The following is an 18,922-nucleotide window of genomic DNA, read 5'->3' on the forward strand; positions in this document are numbered from 1 at the left end:
ATAATTTATTTAAATCCTCAAGTGTGTTTGTTTAGAAAACCAATTTCCAAACACGTAGTGTTCGGTATTCGTTTAAATGATCAAATCATTAAAAGAATACATTTGGTGTTGTCTTGCTTGTTATTGGGTATGACCCGACTTGGATCAAACACAGTTAGCCACATTAGTATAATTATGTGTCTCGGGCATACGTAATTCCAACATTAACAGTGTCCCCAGATGTACCGATTGATACGATTAAAGTTATATTAATATTGAGTGTATAGTAATGATCGTAGGGATCATATTACAGATTGGACGGGTTAACTGATATTGATTGTTGTTACCTGCTTGCATGTGCTAAGGTGAGTTTCACGAGCCCCTTTTTCTGAATTGTTTCAAATGTTTTCCCGGGGCGGAAGCATGTTACTACTGAAATATTTAAGTACATACTGGACGCATGGATTTGCGTGGATTTTACTGAACGTATGGATTTGCGTGGATTTATATATATTGTTTATTGTACGGGAATCGTACGGAAATGTACTAAGATGGTAATTGTCTGAGTTGTTAATATTGTAAGGTCCCGCAACAGTGTTCTGGGTTAACAGTGTCCCCAGATGTCATTGGAAGTGTTCTGGGTTAACAGTGTCCCCAGAGATTATTGGAAGTGTTCTGGGTTAACAGTGTCCCCAGAGGTTATTGGAAGTGTTCTGGGTTAACAGTGTCCCCAGAGGTTATTGGAAGTGCTCTGGGTTAACAGAGGTTTCACTTGTGGGCTCAGCATAATTACATCGATAATATTATATTTTGATATTGATATATCATGGTTTACTCGAATTGTAAAACTCACAAACTATTCGTAGTTGACCCGTTTTCTCACATGCTTTTCAGGTACAATTAAGATGAAATGATTGCTTACGTGCTAAGTGCTTGATGTGTGTAAGATTTGCGTGCAGGATGTTAGGATACATTATAACTAATAGAGTTATGTATCGTATGGTATGATGTGTGTATCACCTAGACGGTAATGAAATACAAGATAATGTAATTTTGAAGTATATTAATGCATTCAGTTTTCTTTATAAACAATGTGGTTGATATCAGAGGTGTCTGTCGCATCCCGTTTACGTTTCCGCTACGGTTGCGGGGTGTTACAGAACTTGGTATCAGAGCCATTGGTTATAAAAGAATTAGGATGTCTTTAAAAGATACCTAAAATATAACCAGTAGCTCAAGTATTATAGGATATGAATATCAACTAATAATTTATAGTGACGAGGTCTGGATGAACTTGGATGGACAAGTGAGTTATTATGGTCCGGAACATAATAGCAGACTTGTCCGCACGAGGGAATTCAGGGGAAGTCACGGGGTACATTAATAGGTAAAAATGGCAACATACGTGTAAAGTATATAATATTATTTATGTGTGCTAATGTGTATATATGTATATACGTGCATATCTTGTGGGTACCTGTATTGAGAAATGGGACCCGGATAAGGAACCGGGGGATGAAATAATAAAAGTACCGAGGATGCCGAAATTTCTAAGAGCATCGGTTGATGATGAGTCTAACTTATCGGGCCATAATTATGATAGTACCAAGTTAGATCTCCCGTTTGACATTAACCAGAAATATCTAGTAACCGTCACTCCCAACCAAAATTGATGAATCCCTTACCCTACCAACACCGGTACCGTATATCCTAATAACCCCAGATGTTCACCCGAACCGTCGACCCTCACGTACGGACGGATCCGTACCTGAACCCATTCTTATTCCATTAAGGTAAATAAATAAATAAAATAATAGTAATAATAAGTTTGATAATAAATCAGCAAATAAAAAATAATATATAGAAATATATATGTATTTCTCACTCTTAAACGTATGAGTCATACCACCTCCAGATCGAGAATTACCGATTTCAACGAACCTAGAACGCCTGAGGACATTGACTGAGCAAGTGATAGAGATTCCCATAATAGTAATTAATAATATTTGAAGGCAACCCATGTTGTGCGATTACCTTGAACCTTGCAACTCCCTAGGTTATCCTTATATCCGTTAGATGCCTACGCCCATGTATGCTCGAATAGAATGATTACCCATACACAAAGAGGTGTTGGAGTCATTATAGCATAGTTGGTTGTTCGTTCGTAGATGGTATACCGTGTATGCCGGATATACAAATAGACACGGATATTATAACTCCGTGGTACGTAATCGTTTGGTGCTCACGGTGAGCATGTATCGGTTATGAAGACATGCAGAAGGATATTGAAATCAAGCCTGCTAAACATTAATCTTTGTTGAGAAAGATCTATACGTCGGTTGGTGACAAGGATTATGAAACATATTTGAACGTTAACCGACGTCAGGTTAAGTCCATATGTTATTATATTTGTGGGACATATATATTAGATACTGATATGTGTAATATGTATGATAATATTTGGTGTGTATGTGTACCTGCTGTCATGATTGAGCTGGTAACGAGTTATACGGTGAGATTAGTATTGATTACTGCGTACGGGATGATTACGGCAGAATGACATAAAAAGAGTAATTCCAATGATGGAGATTGATATGATTCAGTTGATTGCTCAAAGATAGCAGATGATGATACCGAATGTTGTATCATAGATCACTGCTAGTGTTGATGCAAATGTGATCGCAAGATTGTAGATCGAGCAATCACATGAATATGAATATTTCAATTCTTGGTGGTATTACTAAAAGTGATAATGTTCCACCGAATACTATTATGACTACAAGTATTAGTTATAAACTAAACATGAATAGTAGTCGTAATGAATTAGATCCGGTATGAAGGATATGTCTGTTGATTGTGTTAAGGAAATTATTAATAGTTTACTGATGGTAAAGGGAGGAATAGATTAGCGAGTGGATAGAAAAGATCAAAATGGTTAAGGATATTGGTATGAGTCTAGAACATGGTGTAGTGAAATATGCTACAGATATGTTGGTAGATTATGTTGTATCGTGATGGAACACGATGGTACAAAATTACAGTTAGAAAATTGTTACTCAGATGTTATGGTCGGAATTTAAAATTCTTGGGCTATAACACTTTTATTCGAGTAATTAAGTTCAGAGATTGGAAACTGAGCTATGAAAGGTAGAAATGTTGTGTGCTGATCACTTGGAACACGCTAATCGTTTGAAGGAATTGTCATGTCTGGTAACATGGCTATTTACTCCTGAAACTAAGCGAAGTGAGCGCAATATTGGGGACTAACTCCATCGATAAAGAGTATAGTCAATCCTGTAAAATATACAACCTTTGAAAGGGTTGTGTCGCAAGCCAGCATTGATATATTTTACTCTATGGGAAGTGGACTGGAAGGACGTTAGGTGAGACGTCGAGTAATAAAGAAGAGAAATGATAAAGGTATAGTGCAAGATAGACTTTGAATAAGTAGGTATGTCCTACAACCCAGAATTATGCTAAGACTAGTTCTGGTGTGAAAACATGAACCACATGAAGGGTCCTGCCCTAACTGTGGAAAAATATGGTTATCGGCAGGAAGAAGAATGTCGAGTGATAGTAGGCCACGGGTGTGGTAAAAATGGACGTAATGCCCCATTTGTAGAACCAATTGAAGCCATGTGAAACGGCAACCCCAACCCATTCATGTACAACCACTCCGAACCCAACAACTTCAATAACAATCCATCCGAAGAAATCAAATTATGCCAAACAGTTGTACTTGCTATGAATGTGGCAGTACAGAACGTTTCAAGAGAGATTGCCCAAAGTTGAACCAAGGTGTCGTGGAAGATGAACCTCATGACAAGCATCAACCTCTGATCAAGCAAGGAGCCGTGCTTTTGTGAGTAATTCAAATAAAGCACGTCATAATCCAAAAGTGGTATTAAGTACGTTGTAGTTTTAAATCAATAGGCTTCAGTGATATTTTTACGGTCGTCGATAAAAGTTAGTTCCTGCTAACCTCCTACCCTTTGGAAAGATACCGATTAGTGAAACTATAGAACCCTATACTGTAGAATCGCTAACGGTAAATCCCTAATGGTTAACTAAATTATACGGAATTGTCCTATTATTCTGAACGATTAACCTTTCCTTATTGACCTACGACCAGTAAAGCAAAGAAGTTTTGACGTAATAGTTAGCATGGATTGGCTAACTCAACATGAAGCAGAAATCAAATATGAAAAGAAGATGATTAGAAGCTCTCTTTCGGACGATGAAGCGATTAAATACAGAGAAAAGTGTACGGTATTATGTTGCCACTCAAATCTCATCTTGAGATGTTATAATATTTACGAGAAGAAGACGTGGTGTATTTAACAAACGTGATTGCCAAAGTATTTAAAAGAAAACATATAGAAGATATCCCGGTGGTACGCAAATTTCCACAAGTTTTCCCAGAAGAACTCCCTGGATTACCGCCAACCCGACAGGTCGAATTCAGAATCGATTTAATGTCTCAAGCTGGCCCTGTTGCTAAAGCACCCTACCGACTTGCACCGTCCGAGATGCAAGAATTATCCAATCAGTTACAAGAATTGTTGGATAAGATTTTATACGACCTAGTTAGTCACCATGGGGTGCACCAGTTTTAATTGGGAAATGAAGGACGGAAGTGTTAGGATATGTGTTGATTAGGGAGAATTGAATAAAGTGACGATCAAGAATAGGTATTCACTTCTTCGAAGTAAATGATCTGTTTAACCAACTGCAAAGGGCGATTTATCTTTAGAAAATTGATCTTATATATAGTTATCACCAAATGAAAAATCCAAGAGGAGGACGTTGCAGCAACAGCGTTGCGGACTCGCTACGGCCATTATGAATTCTTATTCATGCCGTTCGGGTTAACAAATGATCAGGCAGTATTCATGGAACTCATGAATCGAGTCTGTAAACCTTACTTTGACAAATTTGTCATAGCATTCATTGATGATATTTTGATATATTCGCAACGTAAAGAAGAGCACGAACGACGATTAAGGAAAATTGTGGAAGTGTTAAAGCAAAAGGAGTTGTACGCGAAGTTTTCGAAATGTGATTTTGAATAAAGAAGGCATAATCCCTTGGTCATGTTGTAGAACAACAAGGATTTCACATAGATCCAAATAAGATAGAAACCATTAAAATTGTGCCAAGCGCCGATTTTAAGTCTCCCCGATGGAGACGATGGTTTTGTCGCGTATTGTGACGCATCGCATAAAGGGTTAGGATGCGTGTTGACGCAGTATATTAAGGTTATAGCCTATGCTTCCCGACAGTTAAAAGTACACAAGAAAAATTTCACTACTCATGACTTAGAACTAGGAGCGGTTATCTTCGCACTTAAAATCTGGAGACATTATCTCCACGGTACGAAGTGCACCATCTTCACTAATCATAAAAGTTTGCAGCACATATTTGATCGGAAAGAATTGAATATGAGGCAACGAAGATGGGTCAAGTTGTTAAGCGATTATGACTGTGACATCCGTTATAACTCCGGCAAGGCTAACGTCGTAGCCGATGCTTTGAGTAGGAAAGGTCGGGTTAAGCCATTGCGAGTGCGAGCGCTAGGGATGATAGTCCAGTCGAACTTTTCGGACCTGATTCGAGTCGCTCAACGTGAGGCGTTGAAAGAGGAACAGCGAAAAGGAGGAACTTTACGGCAACGAGAAGAATTTCGAACAGCGCGTGGACGAAATTCTCTGTTTCAAAGATCGGGTTTGGATCCCGACCCCCCATGACCTTCGTGAATTAATCATGAACGAAACGCATAGATCGAAATATTTCATACATCCGGGATTGGATTAGACTATTGATGATACGAATATCTGAAAGTATTTTGTTAATGACCGAGTGTGGAGAAAGATATGGTTACGTATGTTGGTGTAAATTTAAGTTATGCAAGAGATAAGGCTGCACACCGAAAACCCTAGGGAACGCCACAACGACAGAAAATTCGCCAATGATAGTGGGAATAAATTACAATGGATTTCGGGGCGCAAATTCCCAAGATATATCAAAGGCATGAGTTAAATTGGGTAATCGCGGATCGATTAACCAATCCTCGCATTTCATCCTGATCCATAACGATTACCACAATGAATTTTCGCCTAAATTCATGATGGTGAAATGGTATCTCGTCGTGGAGTACCATTTTCAATGATCTCAGATCGAAATAGTCATCCCACTTCCATTATTGGAAGGCGGGGAAAGAAGCATCGAGAGCTTGAAGCTTTCTATGAGTGAAGTAATTATCACCAATTTGTTAAATTGGAAAATGGGCGTCACTCAAGCCATGAGATTTGAATTGATTCGAGAAACAACCAATCGGATTTATAATATTTAAGACAAGTTGAAAGCAGCGCGTGATTGGCAAAGGGTTTATGCCAACGTTCAAAGGAAACCATTGTCCCTAAATAGAGGTGACAAGGCATTTTAAGGCATCACCTTAGAGAGAGGTGATATGGGGTTTGGCAAAACCGAAAATAGCTTCTTAATAAATTGGACCCCATGAGAACTATCTCCATTGTTGGTCATTTAGTCTATCGATTAAAGTACTCTAGGGGCTAAGTACTATACAGGATATTTTGCCATGTATACGGATTGAAAAGTGCCTAAGCGATGGGGCAACGAAAGTACTAGTAATAGAGATACTCATAGAAGACATGCTTGATATCATAACTAATTCCGTAGAGATAGTAGACGGGAAAAAAAAAAAACTAAACAGTTTGGACACCAAGCTTTATTAATTAAGATTAAGTGGAATTCAAAGCGAGGACCAGATTATACTTGGTAACGCGAAGGTGAATTCTGAAAAAAAAAAAAAAAAAAAACCCCACCTTTCTCTCGAAAGGAGATAGAGGGCGTGTAAAATTTCGAGTACGAAATTTCTTAACGGCGGGAGAATGTAACGATTACGACGAAACCAGGTATACCCTAACCGGTAGACGTTAGTTACGGTATAGGTAATGTCGGGTACATGAGTTACCATGGTAATTATACGAGAATAAATGGTTCATTGTATTGATTGTACGTGAATATATAATTCACCGTATTGAATATGCGATCAAACGATCGATAGTTATTGAAACCCGAGTGAATCGAGGGTTCAATTATAGACGAGTATATGATATTTAGTGATGTTACGAAGTATTAAAGCTTCGGGATAAGTGGATTAAAGCGCAGAAAAAGGATTTCGATTTAATGGTACGTCGGTACGTTAAACGAAACCTTTATTACCAAACCGAGCAAGAGACGATCGATCAAGCCGAAAAAGATGCACAATTATTAATACTATGATGTTTTAAGTTAATAAATGTCATGATTTAAGTTTTTAAATCGGTTTTATATAAATTTTATTTTAAGCCGAAAAACGATTAGCCTCGTTTTAAGCCGAATTAAACGTTTAACCGAAAAACGAACTGAACCAGATTATCCAAAACATTATCCAGATTACGGAAATCCAAATGAGTGGCCAAGAATGAATATGTGGGTCCCACCCCACCCTTTATGGGTTCCGATCGGCCCCTTGGCCTTTATTTTCTTTTTTTTTCTTTTTTCAATCAACAATCCACAAGCTTCATCAATTCCTCTCAATTTCATGAACTAAAAACCGAGATTTGGAGCAAGAAAAACAAGGTAAAGATCGAATTATATACGTTTCCATCTTCGTTTCTTGAGTTTGTTTGCAAGAAAATGAGGTTTCAAAGATGAAAAACGATTCTTGCATGATCAAGGGATGTATACGGGTTATACAAGGGATCTTGGTCCAAGAAAGGAGTTAAACGAACCGAAAACGAATTTTTACGGTTAAATCTTTGTTTTTGGAATCATAATCGAAACCATGAAAGAAATGGCTTGATCGTGAGTGTAACTTGCTTGGTATTGTGGTATGTTGATTGTAGGCTCTGTATTTAGTGGTAGATAAGGCGGAAAGACGAGTTTGTAGCTCGTAGTAGCGGAAAACGAAAGGTATATTCGGTTATGTTCGGTTTTGGGAAATTTGGACAGATTGTTGATGCTTTAGAGTTAGGTCATGAAATTTTACAGAGGTGTTAAACACATGAAAATATGAGTTCTGTGAATATTTGGTAATTTTTGGATAAAGGATGAATATTTGGTGAATTTAATGCTCGGTTTTGGCCAAAAATGGTGAAAAATAGTTAAATATCATGAAAAATTCTGGAAAATTGCAGATAAGCTTTTCATAATATGTATAAGTCACACACAAAATTTGAGGTCCGTTGGAGAAGTCTAAGTAGGCTTTTCGGTTAAACGAGTTCTAGAGATTTCTAGCTCGGTTTTAGTAAAAAGGGCATGTAAAAGAAGATTTTGGTTCTGGAAAAATTACAGGGGACTATGTGGATGGCAGGGGACATCCAGGAAAAATTTGGGAGTTTTCTAAGATCGTTTGGTATTTACGACATATTTAGTGTTTAAATGGTGTTTAAAAATAGATAAATAAATTTTAAATATAGAAACTAATTCTGGAAATATTTTTATAAATTTCCCACTGTTAAAAAGTGATTTGTGCAAAATTTCAAGATCCGAGAGTAAACGGATAAGTATTTGTGCTAATTATCAAACTTTTAAAGTTAAAACGCGTAAACCGGTGAAGTTCGCTTAAGCGAGCTGACTGGTGTATAAAAACCTTAACAATGGACTATTTTCATATAATTGAGTTAAACAAGTAAAAATGAATCATCCGAAAATAATTCGGATGATTTGGGTATTTTTAACCGATTTAACAGTTTCCGGTACGCCAAAGACGGAAACGGGTCCCGAGGTCAATCGGGGCGTCTAAACCGAGTACTAATTTCACCACTTTAATTAAATTATCAGTCAACAACGATTTTCGGGTCGTGTGTGACCAAACTCATTTTGAAACATAAAATTTGATAACCGTGCTAGGCACGCAAAACGGGGAAAACAAGCTATTAGAAGATTTGACTGTTGAACTCTAAACGACATCACAATCTGAGTCCGGAAAAGTGTTTCTGGGTTAACCTTGCCCCCAGAACGGGTACAGTGCTGGGTTAACAGTGTCCCCAGATGTACCGGTTGATACGATTAAAGTTATATTAATATTGAGTGATAGTAATGATCGTAGGGATCATATTACAGATTGGACGGGTTAACTGATATTGATTGTTGTTACCTGCTTGCATGTGCTAAGGTGAGTTTCACGAGCCCCTTTTTCTGAATTGTCTCAAATGTTTTCCCGGGCCGGAAGCATGTTACTACTGAAATATTTAAGTACATACTGAACGCATGGATTTGCGTGGATTTTACTGAACGTATGGATTTGCGTGGATTTATATATATTGTTTATTGTACGGGAATCGTACGGAAATGTACTAAGATGGTAATTGTCTGAGTTGTTAATATTGTAAGGTCCCGCAACAGTGTTCTGGGTTAACAGTGTCCCCAGATGTCATTGGAAGTGTTCTGGGTTAACAGTGTCCCCAGAGATTATTGGAAGTGTTCTGGGTTAACAGTGTCCCCAGAGGTTATTGGAAGTGTTCTGGGTTAACAGTGTCCCCAGAGGTTATTGGAAGTGCTCTGGGTTAACAGAGGTTTCACTTGTGAGCTCAGCATAATTACATCGATAATATTATATTTTGATATTGATATATCATGGTTTACTCGAATTGTGAAACTCACCAACTATTCGTAGTTGACCCGTTTTCTCACATGCTTTTCAGGTACAATTAAGATGAAATGATTGCTTACGTGCTAAGTGCTTGATGTGTGTAAGATTTGCGTGCAGGATGTTAGGATACATTATAACTAATAGAGTTATGTATCGTATGGTATGATGTGTGTATCACATAGACGGTAATGAAATACGAGATAATGTAATTTTGAAGTATATTAATGCATTCAGTTTTCTTTATAAACAATGTGGTTGATATCAGAGGTGTCTGTCGCATCCCGTTTACGTTTCCGCTGCGGTTGCGGGGTGTTACAAAAAATGACAGATGGTATCCACAAACAACCGCCATTTTGGGAGCAATTGTTAGGGCATATTTTTTTATGCTGAGGATACCTTATCCTTGTGTAGCTTTTAGATAAATTATCCTTAGAAGATGTTCCAGGTTGCACAGGATTAAGGATCCTCGGTATTACTTGTTTACTAACAGTTGTATTATTTGAATGGTGTTGTGATTAACAGGTGTAACGGTTTGGAGACTAATTTAGCCCTCTAACTCGCAGTTCAAAGTATCTTGCAAGTGGTCAAATGGATGCAATGTTCTGGTAGGATAGTGGCGGATTTTTAGGATAGTTAGTCTCTTTTTGTATTTATAATTGAGTTATGATCAGCTAGGAAGATACACAACACATTGTTCAAGAACTATCAGAGATAATCACTTTAATCATACACACACATAGAATTCTTTGTACTCACTGATCATAATCTCCAACCTTATATCACCATTTTCTTGATTAATAAAGTGGTGATAGACGATTTGTCATCACCCAGGATTTTTGTGCCGGCGATCATAATTTGATCAAGGGCTTTTCCTCATAACAAATATATGTGTTCTTATCCATTTATGCTACATACTAATCGTTGTTATACAAGCACTATACCTCACTAAAACATTTGGTTACATTACCTTAAACCGATTTTTAACCTAAACAAATAGAACTTCTAAACTTTTCACCTGATCTTCTAAACTTTTTGTTCAGAACTTCTTAACTAATTGTTATGAAGTTCTTGGTCCTTTGTTCTGAACTTATTAACTTGAATGTTTAAAGGTGTTCGTTTTGGTTAGAACGTTTAAATGTACACATTGTCTTCAGTTTTGTGCAGAACGTTTAAACGTAATATTTTGAACCCTTATTAGAGCTCAATTGAATGTATTATTTCTGCAATTTCACAATCGTTTGATGAATCTAAATCCATATACACATCAAATCGATTGATTAGATCATCAATTTTTGACTTTTGAGATTTCATACTTTAAGCTTTGATTAGAGTTTAGAAATTGGACGAGATAGAGCGAGAAGTTCAGAATTTGGATCAGAATCATTTTGTAATCGATGAAATTGATCACGAACTAGTTTTTGGGTTATTTATAAAAGTATCACCGTGTGTTTTGTAATCTAACGCTCTGGAAGGTCGCGCACGTAATTTACAATAAGCCATTATTGTACAATAACCCACCATATAAAAAATTGCATGACTCGCCCGATGGTCCGCTTGCACATCCTCCCAGTCGGCCTTGATTAGGTTATGTCTGTGGTAAATGTATTACTACTAATAGCCCAATTAGTTGATCATCCGGTTACTATGTATTGATCTGTATCATCCGGTGATGCAAATTGTAGTTTTTGTTAATTACAGTTATTGTTAATTTCTAGTTCAAGTTCATATATACCAGATGACAAGTTACTATGAAGCATACATGTCTAAAACACCTTTAAGAGGATTTCAAATATGAAAAATCAATTTTTTGTTCGCCGCAGCTAGCACCACAAGTTGACTCTCCTTGTTGCCGGAAATAAGGTTAGTCTCTAATGAATCTACATTTCGCACATCCTAATTCGCATCGATATTTAAATGATTCCTCTAGCTTCTAAGTAAACTGAAATTTTACTGAAATGAGTTAACGTACTAAAAAGGCAAACTGGATTTTAATAATCTCAACTAACTGTTATTGCCAGACAACTAACTGTTATTGCCAAATAATAATCCCAACTTAGTTTATTGTCACTGGTGTTCCCAAATTTTAAAAAAATTGGCTCTCAATGGTCCTCCGTTAAAAAAACTAAATGGCGTAAAGTTTTATCCGAATTTTAAACTGATTTTTAGGGCTTTTGATGAGAAGGAGGATACGAGTCGACTGATATAAAACTTAGCTCGAAACGATGCTCCAAACAACTTAATTTTTGTTAATTTTAATTCAAACACCTGATTTGAAGCACTAATCAAACTGTTTGGAGCATCGGTTCGAGCTATGTTTTACATCAATCGATTCGTATCCTTATTTCGATCAAGATGCCTAAAAATCAGTCTGAATTTCGGAAAAAACTTAATGTCGTTGAGTTTTTTTAACGGGGGACAATTGAGAGCCAAATTTTCTTATTTGGGACCACCAATAACAGTAAACTAAGTTGGGATTATTACGCCAAATAACATATAGTTAGGATTATCAAAACCCAATTTTACTACTAAGACTGATCTCTATGGTGAAGGGCATCGATGCCCCTCCACAGTGTCACGTGAGCACTGGGGCATCGAAACTCCAACCTATAATGCCCCTCTATGTTTAGGGGCATCAAAACCCTTTAAACTTTTGTTTTTTTTATAACACAAAAAAACCAACAAATATATAAAATACAATAATAATAAAAACAAACTTTATTAAATATAAAAACATATAAATAAAAACTAAAAAAAAATCAAGTATTTTTAGTTGTCGCCGTTGGCGTCAAGTTGCTTGTTCCTTTAAAGGTTATAAAGGTTATGGAAAAATTGGTGTTAATGATATATTTTATCTTGAAATCGAAAATGTTATCAAATTATAAAGTTTAACGAACAAAACGTAATATATATAATTTAAACGAGTCTTGACGAGTTTGAAAGATTGGTTTTTAGGTGACAAAATGATTAAACTAATTTTATCTAACTTAATATAATTTTATTTAATTTATATAATTTTTATAAAATTTATTTGGTTTAATATATAATAGAAAATATTTAAAAAGAAAATAAAACCAAAAACGGCCTGACCTGGGTTCGAACCCGGGTCCTTTCGTTCTCAAAAAGAGAACTAACCAACTGGACTAGCTTGATATTTGATTAAGATATGAAAACAGATAATTATATATTATAACTCATGTTCATCATCTTCCTCATACAACCCTAGGATTTCAATATGTTAATCCGCTCCATGTATGATCAATAAGGTTAGGGGTTTTGATTATCGTTTAGAAACAATGAGAATCCATATTTTACTTACGTGATTTGGTGTCGTAATGATGGTAACGAAGCTTGGCCGGAATGAAACTTGGATGAACAATTTGGAGATACTTAAGAGTTTGTTTGTGTAATATTAAGTTTGTAGTAGGTCTAGATGACAATTAGGGTCATATTTATGTGTTTAATTGAATCGTTTGATGTTTAGTACGAGTTATTAGAGTGTTGATTATAGTCCGATCGGTTTGGAGATTAATGGGTTGTTAGTGGTGAAATTAATCGCGTATTATTACTTATAATTAGTGGAGAATATGGTTTAACGGGTTAAACGAAGGTTGAAAACGGCTTTTTAGGTCTCGCCCGAACTTAGCCGTCGTCGTCGGATTCTGGTGTGACGGAAAAACGTGGATGGAGGGGGGAAGAGGGCTGGGTTATTATTTAATATTAATTAAATTCAGAAGTTACACATTCAGTCCCTGGACTTTCATATTTCTTTTAAATCATAATTAAACTATGGTTACCATTTGAACCTTGAACTTTTGAAAATATTTAATAAATGGATTACAAGTTAGTATGTTTTGGATTATTTGAATATTACACTTGGATAGCTCGGGATTCGTTTAGGTTTAGTTACCGGAGTTTTGTAATTTAAACGAAACGTATAGGAATCGATTGAATTATAGCTGAATTATATCGAAAAATATTGTATAGATAATAAACAAAAACTACGAATACATCGAGACATCAAAACGTGTCGGTTGACGAACATAATAGAAATACCTAAGATAAAACTTGAAATATATATTTATATTTATACATATATTTATAAATAAAACCGAAAATTTAAAACGGGTCGGATTTTCGGGTTTGAAAAGTAACGAATGCTACAGCACTTACAACTTTTGGAAATTTCTTCCCGAAATAAAAATAAATATTTTAAAAGAAAACAACTAATATACGGAGTTGTTAGGATAACGCCGATCTTTTAATGACCCGAAAGAACGCCACAAATAGGAAATATGACAATGATACTTATATATGGAATGTACCAGGGGAGTATCCGCCATGCCCTTATCATATTGTATTTGTCCCGTTCCCCAAATATCATTCCAAGTTCCAAGTTATTTCACACAACCTGACTTATTATATCTTTCCATGCGAGGACTTTGATAATTACGTGTCGACCCATAATTACCTCTATCGTCGGATGGTCCATATAACTTGCTCTATTGTGTGGTTTTAAGACATAGACCCCAAATAAATAAATAAAATTCTCATATATTACGTTGAAAAATAAATAAATAATGAATTAAAAGCGTAAAAACATTACAAAACACATTGATAGACCATTCAGGCCAAGGACAATGCGAAAACACTAAGTCAAGTAAATCAAATCATCGTGTCTAAACCAAATAAACGATGCTAAAAACAAAATAGACGAGGTAATGACGTTAAAGAATGAAACATTTAGATTTATGAACATCGTAACATGTAATTGAAATAAAGGAAACGTAGCATTTAACCAACGAAATACGGACATGTAAATTGATAACGCCTTGGGTTCAAGAATAGCTTAGATAAACGAAACTTTTAAGTATCAAAATATCGTGATGTTAACAAATGAAAATCTCCAATAAAATATCCACGTGACCATGGAAACGTTGAGATGAATAAACAATTATATCTTACAAACATGTAAATTGATAATAACTTGAAATGAAATGGATAAACGAAATTTTAATATTAAAATATTGAAATCGATTAAGTTTGTGAGAAGAAAGCTTTACAATAGTAATTTTGTGCTCATAAAGTATATAATTAGAATTTCGAAGTCAAAATAAAGTATTTTTCTTAGATTGATGAAATCAAGAACAATAAAATGGTTCAAATAAAGCATTACGTGAAAGAGAAGTACACAAATAAACAAAACAATTTGTGTAAAAATATAACATAACATAGGCTCGGCATGTACATTGGACACAATCCCGGTTCTAAGTAAACGAATTCGTTTGGAGAGAACCGGTCACGGATACTCAAATGTAGAAATAAAATAAAAATACGGTTTCTATTGGGTAACTATGTACACATACGTGTTCATAGTTCCAGATTCCCCTAACGGTTACGTTGATGGAAAATTTGTAACATCCTAAAATTTTTATATTGATAAATAAAAGAAAGTTATGTTTAGTAAATTCACGTTTTAGTTATTTAATGTCGAGTAAGGAACGGGTCTTGGGCTTAGTCATTTTATGAACTCGGCCTGTCTCGACCCGTAGGAAGCCAACCCGAGCCTAACCAAACCCGTAGTATATAAACGAAAGTTCTTGACACTTCCACCATTTTCACCATCTTCCTTCACTTACACCCACCCAAACACTCTCATTTCTAGAGAGAGAAGCTAGAGAGAGAAAGTTCTCAAATCACAAATCCGAGTCCACAATCTTGTTCCTAATCGTTTTTGGTAAGTCCCTCTCGAAAATCATCCGTTTTCATAACCATTTCGGCCTCAAATCGAGCAAAAACGTAACTTGAGTTTTCGGGTCAAAAACCGCCTTGTTTTGGTGTCAAAATGCAAGCTTTTGTGTTTAAAAGTACTAGGAATCGATAGCCCTTTCAATCCCGAGCATTTCCATGTCAAAAACTTCGATTTTGGGTCAAAAATCTGGAAAATCTGGAAAACCCGTGGGTTTCTCCGTCGCCCAGCTTGAAGGAGTCGAATCAGACTCATTCGATCGAACCAGTCGATCGAATCAGTCCATTCGATCGAATGCGTAGATCGAACAAGTCCAGTCGACCGAATAGGGAAGCAACCGAATGGTCTCCAACTCATTCGATCGAATGAGTTTTGTATTCGATCGAATGAGTGTTATATTCGATCGAACGTGTTCCTATTCGATCGAACGTGTTCCTGTTTGATCGAACGTGTTCCTATTCGATCGAACGTGTTGTATTCGATCGAACGTGTTCCTATTCGATCGAATCAAGCCAGAACCAAGTTGTTTCCAAGATTCGCCTGAAGTGAAGTTCGTTTATGAAATAAATTAAAAACCTAATGGAAAATGTGTTAAGGCGGTTATCGAAAATGAGTAGTAGTAATAGTAGTAGCAGTAATTGATATATGTAAATATTATACAGTTAGCCGAGCCCAGTTAAAGAAAGGAATTACAATCAACGGCGAGCGTAACAGGATCCAGGTGAGTTTCTAGCCCCATTCCTTGTTATGTTTTCGGGGCTGTGTGCATACTTGATGTGTTGTTAATACATTTATCCAAAGTGATAAGTGTATGCCATAGGTGATATATGTGATATGTATGAATGATTGCTTGATGGTTCGTGAACGATCTTCGGATATTGCACGTACTGTCAGGTTGTAACGTTATAAATATGGCAAGTATGATATGTATGTTTATGTGTATGAACGTAAGAAAGTTAATAAAAGAAGGAAATGACGGTTGTATGGTTGTATGGTTACAAAAGGAGTACCGAGCCCTAATAATACTCGAGGTATGATGTATGGTTGTATGGTAACGAAGAGGGAATCGAACCCTACTAATATTCGAAAACATGGGACCAGACCCTAATAATATCTGTGATGTTAGGGACCAGACCCTAATAATATCTGTGATGTTAGGGACCAGACCCTCATAATATCTGTGATGTTAGGGACCAGACCCTAATAATATCTGTGATGTTAGGGACCAGACCCTAATAATATCTGTGATGTTAGGGACCAGACCCTCATAATATCTGTGATGTTAGGGACCAGACCCTCATAATATCTGTGATGATAAGGACCAGACCCTTATAATATCTGTGATGTTAGGGACCAGACCCTCATAATATCTGTGATGATAAGGACCAGACCCTTATAATATCTGTGATGTTAGGGACCAGACCCTTATAATATCTGTGATGTTAGGGACCAGACCCTTATAATATCTGTGAGGTTATAGGGCGAAAGGCTCTTTAAAACGTATGATTATGAATGTAAAGAAAGTATGTAAGTAAGAAAGAAAGTATGTAAGTAAGAATGAAGGTATGAGTACTTATGTGTGTATGAAAGAAAGTTATGAGGTTAAGTACGTATGTATGTAACAAGGTATTGCATGGTAGTGTATGTTTAACTAGAACTCACTCAGCGTAGCTGACTTTTAGTATGCACGCAGGTGAGTAGGTTGAGACAGCTGGCTTGAGTGGAGGACACATGGCAGAAGACTAAAGCCTGGCATCTGAAGATCCGATATGTTTTATAAGTTACGTTTTGATTTTGAAAGACAAGAGGAATGTTTAAAGACATGATTATGAATTGATATGTAATGTTTTATGAAAGTTTTATATTCCGCGTAAAGTTTTTAATTAACTCTGATATTTAGAACTGTGTTTATGAGTAAATCCAACACGCAAGTAGGGTTACCGGTAACGGGGCCTTACAAGTTGGTATCAGAGCAAAGTTTGAGAGATTTAAGCATCCTACATGCTTAGACTCGAACAGAGAATGGGATTTAAGTAAGAAAGGAAAGAAGATGCCAGTTCAAGAATGCCATGTGTCGCTCAAGCAAGATCAGTGAAGGTAAGGTGTATGATTAAATGATATATATTAATGAGAAAGGAAAGATATGTGAACGTCAGGGATAGGAATAATTGATTGTTTGATTTGACAAACTGCTTAAGTAGAACCAGCACAAATAGACTCATAAAGGGAAGTGTATAGGACACGGAAAGTAACGTGATCAGCTAAACACAACTGGCCACTGTTATTACCTGTTAGCCTTACTATCCTTGTACTAAATAGTTCCTTGAGTGATGATGTTTGTGTTTTCTCATATAGGATACTGATGGCTGGAGCTGGAGAATTTGTTGAAACTGGGGGTCGCACTGGGCGTCGTGGCAGGCCTCGTCTTGTCCGGCAACCCTCGGTGGAAGAAGCTTCCCACACCGAAGATGAAGGAAGCGCAGCTGGAGGAGACCAGAACAACAACGAAGAAGTTCAACTTAGCCCCGCAGTTCAAGCAGCCATCGTTCAGGCTGTAGTTGCTGCTGTGAAGAACCTGAATCCCGAAGGATCTGCTGGAAGCCGTGAGCGAACTGCTGACGGGGCGGGTGGTGATGGTAGAAGGGATGGGGAAGGTGAAAGAGGGGCCTCGAGTGGGGATAAGTCTGTGAAAGTCGATGATAGGAGAGGAGGACAAGGTGGGTGCAGCTATAAGTCCTTCAAAGGTTGTGACCCGCCTAAGCTGACTGGTTTAGGAGACGCAATCGCTACTCTCCAGTGGATAACCGCTATGGACAAGGTTATCCGCATTAGCGAATGCCGTCCCGACCAAGCTGTGGGTTATGCTACTCAGTCATTCGTAGATGAGGCTATGTATTGGTGGGAGAGTGTGGAGCAGAGGAAGACCCGTGAAGAGATCAAAGAGATGAAGTGGGAAGATTTGAAAGAGTTGGTAATGAAGAAGTTCTGTGCAGATGCCGAGGTAGAAAGAACGGAGATGAAGTTCCAGAATTTAAAAGCCGGTATGATGACGCATCGTGAGTATACCACGGAGTTCAACCGACTATCTAGGTTGGTGCCTGACATGGTTGACACTGAGGTCAAGAGAATCAAGTGTTATGTGAGGGGGTTGCCACAAAAGGTCCGCATGTTAGTCAGGGCGATTCAACCTGCTACTTTTGATTCGGCTGTTGGACTCGCGGAAATGGTCTATGCTGACGTGGCCGCGGATGATAGGGTGGAAAGGGACGAAGAGAAAGAGAAGAAAGGGGTCACTCCTGCTAAACGACCCGGTACTCAGTTATGGAACTCCAGGGATAAGAAACAGAAAGTGTGGGAGAAGAGATCGTGTAAGACCTGCGGAAAGAGGCATGGTGGTGAATGCAAGTGGGGTAAAAGTTCTAATGTTTGTCTCAAATGTGGAAAGGCTCATGGTGGAGAATGCAGAATGGGGTCGAATGCCTGTTATAAGTGCGGGAAGGTAGGGCATTATGCCAATGAGTGCAGTGCGAAGCCAACAT

The sequence above is a fragment of the Bidens hawaiensis genome, unplaced genomic scaffold (genome assembly GCF_021521415.1).
Source record: "Bidens hawaiensis isolate Kalapana, Puna unplaced genomic scaffold, B.hawaiensis_p1.1 tig00028083_1, whole genome shotgun sequence".
NCBI lineage: Eukaryota > Viridiplantae > Streptophyta > Magnoliopsida > Asterales > Asteraceae > Bidens > Bidens hawaiensis.